A 17,772-nucleotide genomic window follows, 5' to 3' on the forward strand; every position below is an offset into this window, starting at 1 on the left:
CTCCACCTCACTGTCCATGGCCCTCTGGAGGTGAACGTACATGTCACCCAGTGTGGCCATGGCAGCACAGGACACTGCAGAGCGCAGGTTCTTCACCTGAATCATAATAACACACACAGGACCAGCTATTAATGTTGAGCAGTACATCAGAAACATGACACAATAATTTGACTTGTTCTCCAAATGTAGCAGATTTGTGCAGATGAATGAATAGGGCAGTGAATGAATACAGCTACCTCATTTATAATGGCAAGGCAGATATCATGGAGTTTAGGCATCAGTATGTCCATGTGGTTCTGAGCCATCACACGGAGAGAGGTCAAGCCCTCGATCTTCTTCTCCCTGCAATTCAGTGAAAGAAACGTAAGCATTTTACACAACATTTTCCAAAAACATTATAATGATGTTTATCAATTAGGACTCTGGTCTCTTAAAATTCAGAAGTTTCTACGCTCTGTAGCTCAAATCTAAATTTCCAAGGACACTACACTGTGCTTCCTTTAGCCTAGCTCCATTGGTATTGTCTACAGTGAATGCTCACCAGTCATCAGAGGGAGAGTGGAGCAGCTTGAAGGTCTTAGTCAGGGCCTGCTCTGGGTTAGACAGGGGCTGCAATCTGGCCTGGTTCTTTATTTGGCCCTTTGGCTCACTGGCTGCCTTCTTGTCTATGGGTTGACAGCAGACATCTATCTCTCTATGAACTGTATGTATTTATTTATGTATTTACTCATTTCCATATCTGTTTGTAGCTTTTAACACTAGTTCATTATGATATCATTTTAAATATAGCACATATATTTTTGGTGCTCAACCTGCTCAGAAGCAGGGTCCAATTAGCCTTGAGTAAAGGTTATCTCACTGTGAAACAGGCAAAGCAAGTGTGGAAAAATGTCTTAGCCCTGGGCTAAGGCCATGTGTCCCTTCCCTTCCTACTGTTTTTCTATCACTCTACCTAGCTTGATCTCCCTGTCTTATTCACATTAGTGTGAGTACATGAGAGGGACTGACCTGAGCCGGTGGCAGCCTTTGGCAGGCTGAGGAACCTTATAGGCCGAGGCAGTTTGCTCCTGGGCTTGGTAGGAGGGGGAGCAGGCCTGGGTGGGCTGTCACGCAACTTGACCGGGGTCCCAACATCCAAGTAGTCACGGAGCTCAGCAGGTGTGTTCATATCCACTGAGCTCAGGCTTCCCAGAGAGCTGGTGGCTATTTCCCCCGTGGACATGTCCAAGCCCAAACTTCTCCTGCCCATGGCATTCACCTCATGTACCACCTTTGGTGTAGACCAGAAAATAATGCTCCCATCATAGAAATACATATAGAACTAGTATATACATAAACTAATACACAGAGAGATAATGTATTCTAGGATCTATCTATTCTATCATGCTGTCAAAGAGTATCCTTTCTAACCTGTACCCCCACACAGCCTCGTTATTGTTATGTCATTGTGTTACTTTAATTATTATAAATTTTTACTTTAGTTTATTTGGTAAATATTTTCTTAACTCTTCTTGAACTGCACTGTTGGTTTCACGGTAAGGGCCACACTTGTTGTGTTCGGCACATGTGACAAATACATTTTGATTTGATTTTAAGACATGGAACAACTATCTGTTTTGGCAATTTATCGGTCCAAGTATAATTCTGAAGTGCAAATTTTCACATTTACAATAAATTCGAAGTCCATCCTACCTTCCAGGCCTCCTCCTTCAGGTGAGCCTCGATGTCCCTCACCTCCTCCATCAGGTCAATGGGTCCGTTGTTGTCAGCACAGCCCTGGTCCGACTGGACTTTCAGGGCTTTGACTCCCCGCCTGCCCTTCTTCTTCTTGCCCCTCTTGGAGGGAGCTCCAGTTGGAGGGACGGGAACAGGCCACACGCTACTGCTGCTGAATGACTTATTTACCTGGATGGACTCCAGAGAGTGAGATCCGGGTCGAACTTGGGCTCCGTCCACCCCCACCACGTTCTTCAGTGGGGCCAGAGCTAAGTGTTCAAGCCTTCGTGGCAAAGGCCTCGGTGGAGCTTTCGGCCGCGGAATGCACTGAATAGAGGGGACGAAGTGGTGTGCGAAGGTGCTGCCAACCCCGATGAGAGCAGTCCGGACATAATTCTCATGGATAGCACTTATCTTTCTTTGCTTTGCTTCCATGGCCTCTCTCTCAGCTCTCTGCATCTGCAGAAGTCTGGCATCACTGATGAAGCCACGATGGCCCTCTGGGATTGGGTAGCTCTCCTGATAGCCCTGGATCACAATGGTACAGTATGAAATGTATAGCAGAAGTGAAGTAGGCAAAATAGTCTCTACAGTGTGTCATAAAAAAGTTTTAAGCAAATTATTTTATGGATGTAGGCCTACTGTATGTCTATGAAACAACTAAATAAACAGTGATATTTTCTTTTTGGAAAAACGTTTGAAAAACTGATGAGCCTTACAAAACTTGAACACTTGTCCTGGTCATCCTGTTGGTTTAAAGCCATGTTTTGCTTCCTCAGGTTTTCGATGACGCTCTTCATCTGTGAGTTCTCCTTCTGGAGTTTGTCAAACTCACTTGATTTTCTCCCTCGATAAGCCATTGATGATAAATATTAACACTCTCAAAATAAGAACTTAACCTATCTCTGTGAGAGATCTATCATGAAATGAGTGGAAATTAAATTTTGCTTGTCAGATGGAACCAGGAATGATATCATGGCAAGGCTTCCGTTACATTGTGATGTCATAATGGGGTCTGTTGAGTGCTGAGCATATCAGCACATGGTGAACATTAATGAAAGCTTTTTGATTCCCATATAAAATTATGAATGTGGTGAATTTGTAAATACTATATATATATATATATATATATATATATATATATACAATATATATATATATATATATATATATATATATATATACACTGCTCAAAAAAATAAAGGGAACACTTAAACAACACAATGTAACTCCAAGTCAATCACACTTCTGTGAAATCAAACTGTCCACTTAGGAAGCAACACTGATTGACAATAAATTTCACATGCTGTTGCGCAAATGGAATAGACAACAGGTGGAAATTATAGGCATTTAGCAAGACACCCCCAATAAAGGAGTGGTTCTGCAGGTGGGGACCACAGACCACTTCTCAGTTCCTATGCTTCCTGGCTGATGTTTTGGTCACTTTTGAATGCTGGCGGTGCTTTCACTCTAGTGGTAGCATGAGACGGAGTCTACAACCCACACAAGTGGCTCAGGTAGTGCAGCTCATCCAGGATGGCATGTCAATGCGAGCTGTGGCAAGAAGGTTTGCTGTATCTGTCAGCGTAGTGTCCAGAGCATGGAGGCGCTACCAGGAGACAGGCCAGTACATCAGGAGACGTGGAGGAGGCCGTAGGAGGGCAACAACCCAGCAGCAGGACCGCTACCTCCGCCTTTGTGCAAGGAGGAGCACTGCCAGAGCCCTGCAAAATTACCTCCAGCAGGCCACAGATGTGCATGTGTCTGCTCAAACGGTCAGAAACAGCCTCCATGAGGGTGGTATGAGGGTCCAACGTCCACAGGTGGGGGTTGTGCTTACAGCCCAACACCGTGCAGGACGTTTGGCATTTGCCAGAGAACACCAAGATTGGCAAATTCGCCACTGGCGGCCTGTGCTCTTCACAGATGAAAGCAGGTTCACACTGAGCACATGTGACAGACGTGACAGTCTGGAGACTCCGTGGAGAACGTTCTGCTGCCTGCAACATCAGCCTGTAGTGTGGTTTTCCACTTTAATTTTGAGTGTGACTCCAAATCCAGACCTCCATGGGTTGATAAATTTGATTTCCATTGATAATTTTTGTGTGATTTTGTTGTCAGCACATTCAACTATGTAAAGAAAAAAGTATTTAATAAGAATATTTCATTCATTCAGATCTAGGATGTGTTATTTTAATGTTCCCTTTATTTTTTTGAGCAGTGTATATAAACTCAGCAAAAAAATAAACGTCCCTTTTTTAGGACCCTGTCTTTCAAAGATAATTCGTAAAAATCCAAGTAACTTCACAGATCTTCATTGTAAAGGGTTTAAACACTGTCCCATGTTTCCCACGCACAATCCCTACATCAGTGCTCAGACTACCCGCAATAAGCTGAGAGGCTGAACTGAGGGCTTGTCGGCCTGTTGTAAGGCAGGTCCTCATTAGACATCACCGGCAACAGCGTCGCCTATGGTCACAAACCCACCGTCGCTGGACCAGACGGGACTGCCAAAAAGTGCTCTTCACTGACGAGTCGCGGTTTTGTCTCACCAGGGGTGATGGTCGGATTTACGTTTATCGTTGAAGGAATGAGCGTTACACCGAGGCCTGTACTCTGGAGCGAAATCGATTTGGAGGTGGAGGGTCCGTCATGGTCTGGCGCAGTGTGTCACAGCATCATCGGACTAAGCTTGTTGTCATTGCAGGCAGTCTCAACGCTGTGTATTACAGGGAAGACATCCTCCTCCCTCATGTGGTACACTTCCTGCAGGCTCATCCTGACATGACCCGAGCCATACTGCTCGTTCTGTGCATGATTTCCTGCAAGACAGGAATATCAGTGTTCTGCCATGGTCAGCGAAGAGCCAAGATCACAATCCCATTGAGCACATCTGGGACCTGTTGGATCGGAGGATGAGAGCAAGGGCCATTCCCCCCAGAAATGTCTGGGTACTTGCAGGTACCTAGGTGGAAGAGTGGGGTAACATGGTACAGCAAGAACTGGCAAATCTGGTGCAGTCCATGAGGAGGTGACGCACTGCAAAAGTAACTGACTGTTACTTTTGATTTTGACCATTGATTTTGATTATTCCATTTCTGTTAGTCAAATTTCTGTGGAACTGGTTCAGTTTATGTCTCAGTTGTTGAATCGTGTTATGTTCATACAAATATTTACACATTTTAAGTTTGCTGAAAATAAACGCAGTAGACAGTGAGAGGACATTTCTTTTGTTGCTGAGTTTATCTATATATTTACAGTGCCTTGCGAAAGTATTCGGCCCCCTTGAAATTTGCGACCTTTTGCCACATTTCAGGCTTCAAACATAAAGATATAAAACTGTATTTTTTTGTGAAGAATCAACAACAAGTGGGACACAATCATGAAGTGGAATGACATTTATTGGATATTTCAAACTTTTTTAACAAATCAAAAACTGAAAAATTGGGCGTGCAAAATTATTCAGCCCCCTTAAGTTAATACTTTGTAGCGCCACCCTTTGCTGCGATTACAGCTGTAAGTCGCTTGGGGTATGTCTCTATCAGTTTTGCACATCGAGAGACTGACATTTTTTCCCATTCCTCCTTGCAAAACAGCTCGAGCTCAGTGAGGTTGGATGGAGAGCATTTGTGAACAGCAGTTTTCAGTTCTTTCCACAGATTCTCGATTGGATTCAGGTCTGGACTTTGACTTGGCCATTCTAACCTGGATATGTTTATTTTTGAACCATTCCATTGTAGATTTTGCTTTATGTTTTGGATCATTGTCTTGTTGGAAGTCCCAGTCTCAGGTCTTTTGCAGACTCCATCAGGTTTTCTTCCAGAATGGTCCTGTATTTGGCTCCATCCATCTTCCCATCAATTTTAACCATCTTCCCTGTCCCTGCTGAAGAAAAGCAGGCCCAAACCATGATGCTGCCACCACCATGTTTGACAGTGGGGATGGTGTGTTCAGCTGTGTTGCTTTTACGCCAAACATAACGTTTTGCATTGTTGCCAAAAAGTTCAATTTTGGTTTCATCTGACCAGAGCACCTTCTTCCACATGTTTGGTGTGTCTCCTAGGTGGCTTGTGGCAAACTTTAACCAACACTTTTTATGGATATCTTTAAGAAATGTCTTTCTTCTTGCCACTCTTCCATAAAGGCCAGATTTGTGCATTATACGACTGATTGTTGTCCTATGGACAGAGTCTCCCACCTCAGCTGTAGATCTCTGCAGTTCATCCAGAGTGATCATGGGCCTCTTGGCTGCATCTCTGATCAGTCTTCTCCTTGTATGAGCTGAACGTTTAGAGGGACGGCCAGGTCTTGGTAGATTTGCAGTGGTCTGATACTCCTTCCATTTCAATATTATCGCTTGCACAGTGCTCCTTGGGATGTTTAAAGCTTGGTAAATCTTTTTGTATCCAAATCCGGCTTTAAACTTCTTCACAACAGTATCTCGGACCTGCCTGGTGTGTTCCTTGTTCTTCATGATGCTCTCTGCGCTTTTAACGGACCTCTGAGACTATCACAGTGCAGGTGCATTTATACGGAGACTTGATTACACACAGGTGGATTGTATTTATCATCATTAGTCATTTAGGTCAACATTGGATCATTCAGAGATCCTCACTGAACTTCTGGAGAGAGTTTGCTGCACTGAAAGTAAAGGGGCTGAATAAGTTTGCACGGCCAATTTTTCAGTTTTTGATTTGTTAAAAAAGTTTGAAATATCCAATAAATGTCGTTCCACTTCATGATTGTGTCCCACTTGTTGATTCTTCACAAAAAAATACAGTTTTATATCTTTATGTTTGAAGCCTGAAATGTGGCAAAAGGTCGCAAAGTTCAAGGGGGCCGAATACTTTCGCAAGGCACTGTATATATCGGAAGTTTACATACACATTAGCCAAATACATTTAAACTCAGTTTTTCACAATTCCTGTAATTTAATCCTAGTAAAAATCCCCTGTTTTAGGTCAGTTAGGATCACCACTTTATTTTAAGAATGTGAAATGTCAGAATAATACTAGAGAGATTAATTTATTTCAACTTTTATTTCTTTCATCACGTTCCCAGTGGGTCAGAAGTTTACATACACTCAATTAGTATTTGGTAGCATTGCCTTTAAATTGTTTAACTTGGGTCAAATGTTTCGGGTGGCCTTCCACAAGTTTCGCCTGAATTTTGGCCCATTCCTCCTGACAGAGCTGGTGTAACTGAGTCAGGTTTGTAGGCCTCCTTGCTCGCACACCCTTTTTCAGTTCTGCCCACAAATTTTCTATAGGATTGAGATCAGGGCTTTGTGATGGCCACTCCAATACCTTGACTTTGTTGTCCTTAAGTCATTTTGCCACAACTTTGGAAGTATGCTTGGGGTTATTGTCCATTTGGAATATCCACTTGCGACCAAGCTTTAACTTCCTGACTGATGTCTTGAGATGTTGCTTCAATATATCCACATCATTTTTGTGGATATCACATCAAATCAAACTATAAATAATCTTATCTAAGTCCTTTACAATTTTAGGGGGTAAGTCAAGTGATAACGAGACATAAACCAATCTGGATAACCCTTCAGCTTTGGATAATAATACTCGACCGTATAACGAAATATCTCTCATCAACCAAAGGTTCAATTTCTTCTTTGTTTTCTCAATGGAGTTAAAGTTCAATTCACTCCTTTGTTTTCATCCTTGCATATAACAATTTCAAGATAAGTAACCTTATCTTTAGATGGGATACCATATACTTCCTGTAAAACACAATCCCTGCGTATTCCTTCAAAGCTCAGTTGTCCTGAGTCTGCACAACTCTGCCAGGACCTAGGATCAAGAGAGACGCTCAAGTGTTTTAGTACTATATCTCTTGACACAATGATGAAAATAATCATGGCCTCTAAACCTTCAAGCTGCATACTGGACCCTATTCCAACTAAACTACTGAAGGAGCTGCTTCCTGTGCTTGGCCCTCCTATGTTGAACATAATAAACGTCTCTCTATCCACCGGATGTGTACCAAACTCACTAAAAGTGGCAGTAATAAAGCCTCTCTTGAAAAAGCCAAACCTTGACCTAGAAAATATAAAAAACTATCGGCCTATATCGAATCTTCCATTCCTCTCAACATTTTTAGAAAAGGCTGTTGCGCACTTTTAGTGAGTTTGGTACACATCCGGTGGATAGAGAGACATTTATTATGTTCAACATAGGAGGGCCAAGCACAGGAAGAAGCTCTTTCAGTAGTTTAGTTGGAATAGGGTCCAGTATGCAGCTTGAAGGTTTAGAGGCCATGATTATTTTCATCATTGTGTCAAGAGACTGCCTTCCTGAAGACAAACAATGTATACGAAATGCTTCAGTCTGGTTTTAGACCCCATCATAGCACTGAGACTGCACTTGTGAAGGTGGTAAATGACCTTTTAATGGCATCAGACCGAGGCTCTGCATCTGTCCTCGTGCTCCTAGACCTTAGTGCTGCTTTTAATACCATCGATCACCACATTCTTTTGGAGAGATTGGAAACCCAAATTGGTCTACACGGACAAGTTCTGGCCTGGTTTAGATCTTATCTGTTGGAAAGATATCAGTTTGTCTCTGTGAAGGGTTTGTCCTCTGACAAATCAACTGTAAATTTTGGTGTTCCTCAAGGTTCCGTTTTAGGACCACTATTGTTTTCACTATATATTTTTACCTCTTGGGGATGTCATTCGAAAACATAATGTTAACTTTCACTGCTATGCGGATGACACACAGCTGTACATTTCAATGAAACATGGTGAAGCCCCAAAATTGCCCTCACTAGAAGCATGTGTTTCAGACATAAGGAAGTGGATGGCTGCAAACTTTCTACTTTTAAACTCGGACAAAACACAGATGCTTGTTCTAGGTCCAAAGAAACAAAGAGATATTCTGTTGAATCTGACAATTAATCTTAATGGTTGTACAGTCGTCTCAAATAAAACTGTGAAGGACCTCGGCGTTACTCTGGACCCTGATTTCTCTTTTGAAGAACATATCAAGACCATTTCAAGGACAGCTTTTTTCCATCTACGTAACATTGCAAAAATCCGAAACGTTCTGTCCAAAAATGATGCAGAAAAATTAATCCATGCTTTTGTCACTTCTAGGTTAGACTACTGCAATGCTCTACTTTCCGGCTACCCGGATAAAGCACTAAATAAACTTCAGTTAGTGCTAAATACAGCTGCTAGAATCCTGACTAGAACCAAAAAATTTGATCACATTACTCCAGTGCTAGCCTCCCTACACTGGCTTCCTGTCAAAGCAAGGGCTGATTTCAAGGTTTTACTGCTAACCTACAAAGCATTACATGGGCTTGCTCCTACCTATCTCTCTGATTTGGTCCTGCCGTACATACCTACACGTACACTACGGTCACAAGACGCAGGCCTCCTAATTGTCCCTAGAATTTCTAAGCAAACAGCTGGACGCAGGGCTTTCTCTTATAGAGCTCCATTTTTATGGAACGGTCTGCCTACCCATGTCAGAGACGCAACCTCGGTCTCAACCTTTAAGTCTTTACTGAAGACTCATCTCTTCAGTGGGTCATATGATTGAGTGTAGTCTGGCCCAGGAGTGGGAAGAAGAACGGAAAGGCTCTGGAGCAACGAACCGCCCTTGGTGTCTCTGCCTGGCCGGTTCCCCTCTTTCCACTGGGATTCTCTGCCTCTAACCCTATTACAGGGGCTGAGTCACTGGCTTACTGGGGCTCTTTCATACCGTCCCTGGGAGGGGTGCGTCACCTGAGTGGGTTGAGTGACTGATGTGATCATCCTGATATGACATCTGATTGGTTGGTTGGTTGGTGGGTTGATTAAAACAAAAGTTTTGATCAGTGGAATATGAGGGAAAGTTAGACCAAAACACACATGGACTTGTGCCGAGGATCCCTCTTGTGGGAATATTCAATATGGTTGTTACTGAGCCAGGATTCCTGGCTGTTTTGTCACTGAGCCTATGTCAATGATAGTTCAGCAACAATTATTTCAACCTCATTATTACCAGCTATTTTCTCTGTCCCCCATGTCCCCTGGTGTACGATGGCAGCATGTTGTCAGAGTGTAACAGAGTCTGCTCCTGCTTGGCTGGGGAGTGGGACCCTGTGTGTTCAGACAACGGCATCACCTACACCTCTCCCTGCCTCACAGGCTGCTCCAGCTTTACAGGTTATGGCAAGAACACGGTACCAATACTATTAATGTACTGAGTGTACAACACATTCACAGGGATGCTGGCCCATGTTGACTCCAATGCTTCCCACAGTTGTGTCAAGTTGGCTGTATGTCTTTTGAGTGGTGGACCATTCTTGATACACACGGGAATCTATTGAGCTTATAAAACCCAGCAGCGTTGCAGTTCTTGACACAAACTGGTACCCCTGGCACCTACTACCATGCCCCGTTGAAAGGCACGTAAATATTTTGTCTTGCCTATTCACCCTCTGAATGGTACACACACACAATCCATGTCTCAATTGTCTCAAGCGTTACAATATATTTTTATACCTGTCTCCTCCTCTTTATCTCTACTGATGTAAGTGGATTTAACTAGTGACATCCATAAGGGATTATAGCTTTAACCTGGATTCACCTGTCAGCATATGTCATGGAAAGAGCAGGTGTTCTTAATGTTTTATACACTCAGTGTAACTCATGGCACTGACATGTACCACTGCATATACATTCAGAGAGTTTGGTATTTTTCCTGGAGGGCCACAATGTGTAGTAATCTTTGGCCAAACCAGGCACACTAGAGTCTATGGAGCGATATGATGTTGAATCTGAAATTCAGTTTATGTTGGCACTAATATCACTCCATAATATTCTAGCTATATGTCTTGGTTAATGTCTGGTTGGAAAAAATGAAAAAGACTGTAGCTCCTAAAGACATGATGGGCCACCACTTGGGTAGAAGCACTATATGGTCCTGTAGCCTGCTTTGTCACCTGTAAACAAGTTTAGGATGCCAAATGTTACCAAACATCCTACGCTTCCACTAGTCCCAGTCAAACTTATCTTGACCTTTATAAACCCTACTGCATATTCCCTTTAGCTTTCATTTCATTTTATTGTACTTTGTTTGGGACGGCACAAGACACTTTAAAAATAAAATGGTGTATATTTTTGGTCTAGTATTCCATTTTCTTCTCTATTGCTCAATACTGTATGCTATGCGCACACAGTTGTCTGTTGTAGATCTGAAACCACTGACAGAGTAGGGGAGTATCTGTGGCCACATGATAAAACACTAGTCTGGCATCAGTAGTCTGAAAATAGGAGGAAACCAGTTGGACATGTACATCAACATATGGCAGTTGACATTAATATTGTCAAAAACTCATCCTAGATGTCTCACACTTTTTGAATGAACTTGTGCCTTTGGCCAGGATCCAATTTTCCCACGGAGCTGGTGTGTAAAGGACCATATAAAATCATCTGAATGAGGCTTATTCATGTTTCAGTGGGATTATAGCATAGTTGAATTCCATTTCATTTCCAATGAGTTTAAGAAATTAATGGAAAGCCATGTACTGATTGTATTTGTATGTTATGAATCGCTACTTGAATATGTACAAAAACAGTTAGTTGATTTAGTGTGTCAGTTTGGTGGAGGTCCAAAATGAATGTAAAATCCAGACAGTTGAGGAATGACACGCAGTATGACATGAGCGAAACAAAGCTACTGCAGTCAGTTTACAACCAGAGATTTTATTTTTTACATTTGTTTATTGCTTAAACACAAATTTTAACACAGCATAAACCAATACTGATCAAATTAGAAATCAAAGCAGTGGTAGGTTTTATGGGGAAAACATTCAATCAAATCACATACTCATGGTTAGCAGATGGTAATTAATGCGAGTGTAGCGAAATGCTTGTGCTTCTAGTTCTGACCTTGCAGTAATATCTAACAAGTATTTTAACAATTTCACAACAACTACCTTATACGCACACAAGTGTAAAGGAATTAATAAGAATATGTACATATAAATATATGGATGTGCGATGGCCAAACGTCATAGGCAAGATGCAGTAGATGGTATAGAGTACAGTATATACAAATGAGATGGGTAATGTAGGGTATGTAGTGGCTTGGGTGGTTGTTGTCCTTGATGGTCATTTTTGCCTTCCTGTGACATCGGGTGGTGTAAGTGTCCTGGAGGGCAGGTAGTTTTCCCCCGGTGATGCGTTGTGCAGTTGCTGTACCAGGCGGTGATTCAGCCTGACAGGATGCTCTCGATTGTGCATCTGTAAAAGTTTGTGACCGTTTGTGACCGGGGGTATCATCGGATGGGGCCACAGTGTCTCCTGACCCCTCCTGTCTCAGACTCCAGTATTTATGCTGCAGTAGTTTGTGTCGGGAGGCTAGGGTCAGTTTGTTATATCTGGAGTACTTCTCCTGTCTTATCCGGTGTCCTGTGTGAATTTAAGTATGCTCTCTCTAATTCTCTCTTTCTTTCTCTCTCTCGGAGGACCAGGCCTCAGGACTCAGATCTCCCTATTTGGTAAAAGACCAAGTCCATATTATGCCAAGAACAGCTCAAATAAGCAAAGAGAAACAACAGTCCATTGTTGCTTAAGACATGAAGGTCAGTCAATAGGGAACATTTCAAGAACTTTGAAAGATTCTTCTAGTGAGGTCGCAAAAACCATGAACCGCTATGATGAAACTGGCTCTCACGAGGAAGACCCAGAGTTACCTTTGCTGCAGAGGATAAGTTCAGTAGAGTTAACTGCACCTCAGATTGGAGCCCAAATAAATTCTTCACAGAGTTCAAGAAACACACATCTCAACATACACTGTTCAGAGGAGACTGCGTGAATCAGGCCTTCATGGTCGAATTGCTCCATTGAAACTACTACTAAAGGACGGACACCAATAATAAGAAGAGACTTGCATGGGCCAAGAAACACGAGCAATGGACCGTTAGACTGGTGGAAATCTGTCCTTTGGTCTGATGAGTACAAATTTGAGATTTTTGCACTTCAATGTGTGTGTAAAGAATCCAGGGTGTTTAGTTGGGTCTACTCTTCATTATAAAACTGTTTGCTTATTAATATAAGGAATTTTAAATTATGTATAGGTTTATAAGTATATTTTATCCAATTACATTTTTGATACTTAAGTATATTTAAAACCAAATACTTTTAGACTATTACTCTAGTATTTTACTGGGTGACTTTAACTTGAGTAAAAGTAAAGATACCTTAATAGAAAATGACTCATGTATGACAATTGGGTACTTTTTCCACCACTGCACTGGTTCTGTGTATAAGCCATTTAGGAATTTACCCAAAGCGACTTAGCTACGATCATGCTTGCTTCGTCCCGCAAAGTATTGTTCCTAGAGATACTGAATATGCCGCTGTTCAGTGGAAACGTTATTTTCGTTTGAGTTGTTTGATAAAGGACGCAAGAATACGTACGGAAGCTTCTGCAACGAGTCATCTGTATAAACAATAGTTTGTTGTGGGACGAAGCAATGGCCATGCACATTACATATGGGTGCTCCCGGGAATCGAACCCACAATTATTGCGTTGCAAGCGCCATGCTGTACCAACTGAGCTACAGGACCACAGACAACAATAGCCAACGTTACATTTCTCTCAAGATTAGAATACTTGTGTTGTAGCTATACAGTAACACGTTAGCTAACGTGCTAGCCACAGTAGCTAGCCAGGGCCACAGTTTGCATCCATGCCATACTTGTGTCATACAGTTAATTCAGGTTTAGCTCATGTCATTTGTAATAACTGTCTCTCTGCAGTTTATTTTGCTGCCACCACCGTGAACCACGTGTATTTCTGCGTGCGCCACCATCTTTTCTCATTTCAACTATGACTCTTTGCCTCTGACCCAACAACACATTGCATGTTTCTGTCCTCGTTTATTCAAAAATGGTTCGTAGTCGCCCTCAAGCGTTCTTCTCAAATTACTGCATTTGATTTGTTATTTTTATTTTTTTAAATGATTTAACCTTATTTAAATAGGCAAGTCAGTTAAGAATACATTCTTATTTACAATGTTATGTATTGCTCATCATTGGTGACGGCTGTTGTTTACTTATCTATTTGTTGTCTCATCACATTATTGTACAAAAAATACACCAGTATAATACACCAGTATTTATTGTTTGGAGTGGTCTTTTTAGTGGTATGGGGATCCAGTATTGCGTCGCTGATTGCATTGATTGACAGATCATCCCTGAAGTTGTTTTATTACGTCAAAGTGCATTCACATTATGACGTTGGCTGAGTTACCTATAAAATGTGATAGTTTATCTCTTTGGTAATCACTTGGTAAAGTTTTACATGATGGGAACATAGGCTCCAGCCATGGACTTTAACCATGGAGGATAATAAGGTAAGCCTATGAATTGCTAACAGAGAAGCCCCATGCAGTGGTGCAGGAACCACTGCACCGTCTTTTTTATGCTGCGTCAGGAACAACAGGGTTTACAGGACATGACGGTAGGGGTGCCGCAAGTAGTGGGCTAACGTTAATGTGCCGCTAATATTATCATTTTTAATATTGTAAAAAAATGTATGCATTATAATAACCTATGGGACTTGTTATACATCAAACCGTGCTTCTACACCTGCATTGCTTGCTGTTTGGGGTTTTAGGCTGGGTTTCTGTACATCACTTTGAGATATCAGCTGATGTACGAAGGGATATATAAATTGATTTGAAATATGACCCTTGCAAAGATAAGAGCAGTAGGCTATTTATCATAATTCTACCTAAACTATAATAATAATAGGTGACTCCATAACGCATTAATTACGAATCTTGATATCAGGCAATAGGATCTATGTGTATTTATAGCGAAAACCTGTTCTGCAAAAAAATGTATATATTGGCCATTATAAACTGGGTGTTTTGAGCCTTGAATGCTGATTGGCTGAAAGCTATGGTATATCAGAGCGTATACCACGGGTATGACAAAACATTTATTTTTACTTTTCTAATTAAGTTGGTAACCAGTTTATAATAACTGTGCAAGGTGTCATGTGTAAGAACAGCTCTTAGCTGTGGTATATTGTCCATATCCATGAGCATTTAAAGAATGGTCTAATTTATTCCAGAGTTTAAACGAAGATGATCCACATGATCATCAAAGTTTGGAAGGTCAAGTCCAGAAAATGAAGAATGATATCCTGGGTTTAAACTATCCAGAAGATAGTGAAGTGAAGGATCCCCTGCCTCAGATCGAGCTGAAGGCTGTGACAAGGAGAAAAGTTAAGGTGAGAGACTAGACTGAGGAGAGAAAGGGAAATCTGGGGTCTTACCTGTCCACACTTTAAACCTGTCCAATACGCCATATAACATGTTGTTGTGAGGTTGGAGGATAAATTGTCCTTACAACAGACTTCCATCTCTTAATATTCAATCACCAATTGTTTACTGTAGCTCTTCTCAAAGGCCTGTATATGACTGACTGTATTGTATTTTTAGACCAAGAGGAGGACCAGTGCCAACAGGTCCACAGTTGAACAGAGCACTGATAGTGATGCGGCTGAGAGAGATTTTGTTCATAATCAGAATGATGAAGATGAGGAAAAGGTGAAGAAGGATCCCCTGCCTCAGATGCAGCAGGATGCCGTGAAAAGAAATAAAGTCAAGGTAAGGGAATAGATTGAGCAGAGATGTGGATATTTGTGATATCTTTCATATCTATAACCTGCCCCTACAGCATGTTGTTCTATTGCCCATGCAATACCCTTTTATCTCCTAATAGTAAATCTAGGGCTGACCCCATTTGGTCTACAGTTTGGTCGATAGGCTGTTGGTTGACTGGGATTTCTTAAGTCGAGTAGCCGCAAAAGTTTTTTTTCTTCATGGTGCACATGGACACCTGTCTGATTCGCGCCTATCTCAGTTGACTAATCCATTGCCGAGGCCACAGGGATGGCACAGTCCATCACGCTAAGACGTGATACTGAAATTGTATATGGTTATCTTATGTTAAAATAATGGTGCAAAACTAATAAATCAAATATTATTTTATAACAAATGCGCTATCTCCTGCATTGGATATGGTCGCTGTCCGTGGTTCTGAAACGCAATCTTCAGTGCTCCGTAGAATTGCCACCCTTTCCTATGTTGCTATGTGCATAATAACAAAGTTAACCAGCATACTGGGATTGAGAACAATGCTGCAGAGGCAGCAGCAGCAGCAGAGACGGGGAAACAGCCCTTGCCTTAGCCTAATTGTCTAAGAAATTTGAGGAGAGAGGAAAACCCAACTAAATTAGGTCTATAATCAATAGCCTAATTGTTAAATGTGCCTGGCTTTGTAAATCATCCATATATATATTACCAGTCAAAAGGGTTCTTCAAAGTAATCACCCTTTGCCTTGATGACAGCTTTGCACACTCTTGGCATTCTCTCAACCAGCTTCATGAGGTAGTCACCTGGAATGCATTTCATAAATTAACATGTGTGCCTTGTTAAAAATTAAGTAAAGGAATTTCTTTCCTTCTTAATGCATTTGAGCCAATCAGTTGTGTTGTGACAAGGTAGGGTTGGTATACAGAAGATAGCCCTATTTGGTAAAAGGCCAAGTCCATATTATGGCAAGAACAGCTCAAATAAGCAAAGATAAACAACAGTCCGTCATTACTTTAAGACATGAAGGTCAGTCAATCCGGAAAATTTAAAGAACTTTGAACTTTTCATCAAGTGCAAAAACCATCAAGTCCAAAAACCATCAAGCGCTATGATGAAACTGGCTCTCATGAGGACCGCCACAGGAAAGGAAGACAGAGTTAACTCGGCTGCAGAGGACAAGTTCATTAGAGTTAACTGCACCTCACATTGCAGCCCAAATAAATGCTTCACAGAGTTCAAGTCACCAACACATCTCAACATCAACTGTTCAGAGGAGACAGCGTGAATCAGGCCTTCATGATCAAATTGCTGCGATGAAAGCACTACTAAAGGACACCAATAAGAAGAAGAGACTTGCTTGGGCCAAGAAACACGAGCAATGGACATTAGACTGGTGGAAATCTGTCCTTTGGTCTGATAAGTCCAAATTCCAACAATTTCTTTGTGAGAGTAGGTGTACAGATGATCTCCGCATGTGTGGTTCCCACCATGAAGCATGGAGGAGGTGTGATAATGTGGGGGCGCTTTGTTGGTGACACTGTCTGTGATTTATTTAGAATTCAAGGCACACTTAACTAGCATGGCTACCATAGTATTCTGCAGTGATACGCCATCCCATCTGGTTTGCGTCTCCAGGCTGTGTAAGGGCTATTTGACCAAGAAGGAGAGTGATGGAGGGCTGCATCAGATGACCTGACATCCACAATCACCCAACCTCAACCCAATTGAGATGTTTTGGGATGAATTGGACCACAGAGTGAAGGAAAAACAGCCAATAAGTTCTCAGCATATGTGGGAACTCCTTCAAGACTGTTGGAAAAGCATTCCAGGTGAAGCTGGTTGAGAGAATGCCAAGAGTGTGCAAAGCTGCCATCAAGGCAAAGGATGGCTACTTTGAAGAATCTCAAATATAAAATATATTTTGATTTGTTTAACCCTTTTTGGTACCTACATGATTCCATTTCATAGTTTTGATGTCTTCACTACTATTCTACAATGTAGAAAATTGTACAAATAAAGAAAAGCCTTGAATGAGTAGGTGTGTCCAAACTTTTGACTGGTACTGTATACATATATACAGGAGTAAGACAGATATAGCTTCTGTTGCCTGTTTGAGGTATTTGTTTAATAGCCTACTGATTCTGTGAGCACCAAGCCTCATGCACCGGCAAAATGTTGAATTAAGCAATTTCACAGATTCGGCTGTTTTTAATATTTGCTATGCTGTAATAATGGCTTTATAATTTTTAGTCGTTAGAACAGACTGGTATTGCTTAACATTTGCTTAACCTTTTGCGCGTAGGGGGCAGTATTTTCATTTTTGGCTAAAAAACGTACCCATTTGAAACGGCCTATTTCTCAGCCCCAGAAACTAGAATATGCATATAATTGTCAGATTAGGATAGAAAACACTCTAAAGTTTCCATAACTGTAAA

General features: G+C 41.6%; 1 long non-coding RNA gene across 1 annotated transcript; it reads right to left on the reverse strand.

Moving 5' to 3' along the window:
• LOC118947150 lies at positions 1-1,246 on the reverse strand. The gene is made up of 3 exons (XR_005041792.1): positions 1,009-1,246; positions 237-342; positions 1-96 (listed from the first exon to the last, which is right to left on the reverse strand). It is a non-coding gene; the product is annotated as an uncharacterized LOC118947150 (long non-coding RNA).
• Positions 1,247-17,772: the final 16,526 nt, after the last annotated feature.

Source organism: Oncorhynchus mykiss, unplaced genomic scaffold (genome assembly GCF_013265735.2).
Source record: "Oncorhynchus mykiss isolate Arlee unplaced genomic scaffold, USDA_OmykA_1.1 un_scaffold_156, whole genome shotgun sequence".
Taxonomy (NCBI): Eukaryota; Metazoa; Chordata; class Actinopteri; order Salmoniformes; family Salmonidae; genus Oncorhynchus; species Oncorhynchus mykiss.